At 53.8% G+C, this 4375-nt stretch overlaps 1 non-coding gene across 1 annotated transcript; it reads right to left on the minus strand.

The window, feature by feature from the left end:
- Positions 1–496: 496 nt before the first annotated feature.
- LOC116547754 lies at positions 497–599 on the minus strand. The gene has a single exon (XR_004267163.1). It is a non-coding gene; the product is annotated as a U6 spliceosomal RNA (small nuclear RNA).
- Positions 600–4375: the final 3776 nt, after the last annotated feature.

Genomic DNA, 4375 nt, shown 5'->3' on the forward strand with positions numbered 1-4375 from the left:
AAAAAATCTAGCTGCTTTATATTGAGGAGGGACAAACTCTGAGATACCATTTATGCCCCTGAGCTAACCGCAGGGTCAAACTGAGATGTGGTTTCATACAAAATCGCTTCCTTTCCCAACCTCTTCCTCGTCCCTATCCTGCTTCTCCTATTTCCTTCTGCTTTCTCCTGGGACCATTTCTTTTTTCTTTTTTTTTTTTGTGAGACAGAGTTTCACTCTGTCGCCCAGACTAGAACGCAGTGGCTTGATCTTGGCTCGTTGCGACCTCTGCCCCCTGATTTCAAGCGATTCTCCTGCCTCAGCCTCCCAAGTAGCTGGGATTACAGGTACATGTCCCCACACCTGGCTAATTTTGTGTATTTTCAGTAGAGATGGGGTTTTGCCATGTTGGCCAGGCTGGTCTCAAACTCCTGACCTCAAGTGATCTGACTGCCTCGGTCTCCCAGAGTGCTGGGATTACAGGCGTGAGCCACCGTGCCCGGCCTATTTTTCTTATGAAAATATAGAACACTTCACAGATTTGTATATCATCCTTGTGCAGAGGCCATGCTAATCGTGTCTGCATTGTTCCAGTTTCAGTACATGCACTGCCAAAGTGAGCACTGCCATTCATTTTTTTAAACTCAAATGATTATACCTCCTCCAGGAAGCCTTCCTTGAGAGCCACCCTCAGAATGATGCCCCAGAAGGGGCTTAAAACAGGTACTCCGCACTAACCCAGGCATAGTATTGTCCCTACATTTACCTTAGTGCTCTGTAGTGACCATTCCATCTCCCTGGCCACGGGGTAGGTTCCTCAAAGGTAGCTGGGATTACAGGCACACACCGCCCCCTCACCAAAGGGCGTGTCTCGAACTCCTGACTATGTGTTCTGCTCGCCTCGGCCTCCCAAAGTGCTGGGATTACAGGAGCGAGCCACCGCGCCCAGCCTGCGAAAGCACTTTCTAAGGTGACCTGTCCAGGTGCCAGCTGCTGCTGAGGAAGCCAGTAGGTGCTTCTATAGCCCAGCCCAGGGCACCTGCATTCCCCTGTGCCCATACTTTTCGATTTACCCTCCTTTCAGTGTGCCCTCCGTTGGAAAAATGCGCCTGGGCGGCACTGCAACTACCCCAAGGTGGTGGATTGTGCGAGCCTCCTCTCCCGGACTCCGCTCATTTAGGGCTCAGTCTGGTGGCGCTGCTGCCCGCCCCTCCGCCCTGCCTTCTTGCGGTGCCCTGCACCATGCTCCCCGTCACTCCGTCCCTCTCCTTTCCCCCTCTGGCCGGGAACCTGGGACACAGGGCCGTGAGAAACCCTTTGAAGAACAATGTCTCCAGAAAGCTCCTGTTTCTTACCCACAGTTTCCTGAGGAAAACAGCCGCTTCCCCCTGGGGCTGAAGTCTCCCATGGGGGTCTCCGGCCCCCGGGTTAAGCAGCCTTAATGAAGAACCTTGGGCCTGGGACTTCAAGGCTTCTGGCCCTCTCCTGGGGGCCTGGATTTTGCGTGAAGCTCCCTGAGGCAGGGGCTGTGCCTCCCCTGGACAGGGGCTGTTCTTTCCTCTGTGCAATGACATGGTCACTCTGGGATATGGTGCCGGGGCGCGTGGACACACTGGTCACGTGAGAGGCTGAGCATCTTTGGCCTATGGCGCTCTCTGCTGCCTTTTCCCAAGGCACCTGGCTGTCAGGCTGTTCTCCTCCCTCTGGGCTGTGGAACCGTCTGCAGATCCTTTCTCCTCAGGAGGAGGAAAGCAGATGCTGGTCCTTTCCACGAGGCACCCAAACACCCTCTCCTCCTCCAGCACAGACAACCGGCTCTCTCCACGTTTAATTCTGTAGCGACTGCTGCCCTTTACCTCCTAGTTCAGGGAACACGGTGACCTTGACCCCACAACCCACTCCCCAGGATCAGGGGAGAGTGGCTGGGGGAGCAAGCTGTTGTCAGCTCCAAGCCCGGATGCTCTCTGGAGAGGACCTAGCCTGCCCAGCAGAAGGGGTCAGCAAGGCAGGTGTGTCGGGTCCTGGCCGGGGACAGGGTTAGTGGCTCTGAGGCACCGGCTTGTGGGCAGGTGGGAATTCTGAAGTCACAGAACTCACCCGGAGGACCCCTCATTTCCCTTCAAAATGCTTTCTCTCTACCACATTTCAGTGGGATTTCAGGCATCCCTAGGGTCATGTTTTTGGGAAAATGAGTGATGTAACACCTTGATCATCAAGGCAGCAGCTGGCACCTGTACAGGTCACCTTAGAAAGTACTTTCCCAGGCCGAGCACAGTGGCTCACACCTGAATCCCAGCTCTTTGGGAGGCTGAGGCAGGCAGATCACCTGAGGTCAGGAGTTCGCCACCAGCCTGGCCAACATGGCGAAACCCTGTCTCTACTAAAAATACAAAAATTAGCTTGGCATGGTGGTGTGTGCCTGTAATCCCAGCTACTCGGGAGGCTGGGACAGGAGAATCGCTTGAACCTGGAAGGCAGAAGTTGCAGTGAGCCAAGATTATGCCGCTGTACTCCAGCCTGGGCAACAGAGCGAGACTCCGTCTCAGAAAAAAAAAAAAAAAAAGTAAGAAAAAGAAAGTGCTTTCACATCAGAGCACTAGTTGTCAACTGCGTTATGAGGATCATTCGGAGGGCTTTTGAAATATACCAACGTCCAAGCCCTAAGAACCTCTGAGCGGGTTATGGGTGTTTTTTAAAGCTCCCCAGATGACCTGGATGTGCAGCATGAGAGCCCCACAAGGGCCTTGAAAGATAGACACTGTCATTATCCCCACTGTGCAGATGGGATGTGGGGGCTCAGAGAGGTGGAAAGACTTGGCCAAGGTCGGAGGGCAAGTGGAGGGCCGGGGCTGAGTCTCAGATGGAAGCAGGCAGGTGGCCCCCGGCTTTGTCACTGAGGATCTAGTCTTCCTGTGGGTCCAGGAGGCCTCAGGCCGGCCTGGGAACTCACTTCATTGGCTGGGAAGACAGTTCTGCTCCCTCTTTCTCCAGGGCTGGGCTGTGGCTCCTCCAAGCCCCAGAGCACTGGTGGGTCCAGAACCTCCACATCCAGCCTCCGGTTCCTCCCACTGGAAAGACACGCCATTTGGTGAGGGGGAGGAAGCATTTTTGAGGTGAAATGTTGTATCCCAGCCAGGAATGGAAAATATTAAAAGCCCATTGGCGCCAACAAGCTTCGTGCCAGGGCCAGAAAGTACGGAAAAGAGGAGGTGTGTCCCTGCAGTGCAGGGTGCAGGGGGTCAGCCAGGGGGCTGCCCACACCCTGTATCCCAGGCTGCCTCCATCTTCAGCGTTACAGCGAGCTTCCCCTGGCCAGAGGAAGGTCCTTAGGTGATGACCCCAAGAGAAAAGCTCCTTGGTATATGGGTTGGTTTATCTTACATTCCAGGGTGGGCGGTGGGCATAGGGGTGTGTAGCCATTGAGGGTATCTCACTGAGTGCGTGAAGCCAGAGCAGCCCAGTCCACACACAGACTGTGAATATTCCGGGTGCTGGGATGCTGAGAGGAAGTGAGCCATGGTCCCTGTCCTCTGGAAGTTTCACTATAGAGATGGGGCAGGCAAAAACACCAGACAATGTCAGTAGAATGTGACAAAATCTCTGCTGGAGGGGCATACAGGGACCGTGCAGGACAACAGGGACAGCTGGTTCAGCCCAAGACTGGGAGGAAGGGCTTCCAGAGCGGTGGTACCTGGGCTGAGTCTTGCTCCAAATAGATGTTTTGAGAATTTGCACAAAGCTGGTGTTTGGGTACACACTCTTGGGAGTTAACTCTGTGTTTGGAAAAAGAGACACAGAGACACAAACACATGGACTAATTTCCCCTCTGGGGGCTTCCTTTCCCACTGCCCGCATCACGTACGCAGCAAGGTACAAACGTACGTACAAGGTACAAACAGACGTACGAGGTGGTGGTTAATGTCTCGGAACTGTTTTCCGTCTGCCCCTCTCCCACTGCCCACCACAAACACAGTAGGTTACAGGCACACCTGTGGTCATAAACAACTACACACATACATCTATCACATAGGTACAAAGTAGTGGAGAATGAACCAGAATTCTCAGTGAGAGAGCTGTTCTTGTGAGCCAAAGGCTTTAATAAGAACTAGGGGGCCCAGGTGCAGTGGCTCAAGCCTGTAATCCAAGCACTTTGGGAGGCTGAGGCAGGCGGATCATGAGGTCAAGAGATCAAGACCATCCTGGCCAACATGGTGAAACCCCACCTCTAGTAAAAATACAAAAAATTAGGCATGGTGGCACAAGCCTGTGGTCCTAGCTACTCGGGAGGCTGAGGCAGGAGAATCGCTTGAAACAGGAGGTGGAGGTTGCAGTGAGCCAAGATCGTGCCACTGCACTCCAGCCTGGGCAACAGCGTGAGAGTCCATCTCAAAAAAAA

Source organism: Sapajus apella, unplaced genomic scaffold (assembly GCF_009761245.1).
Source record: "Sapajus apella isolate SASKATOON/1434 unplaced genomic scaffold, GSC_monkey_1.0 scaffold4496, whole genome shotgun sequence".
Classification (NCBI taxonomy): Eukaryota; Metazoa; Chordata; class Mammalia; order Primates; family Cebidae; genus Sapajus; species Sapajus apella.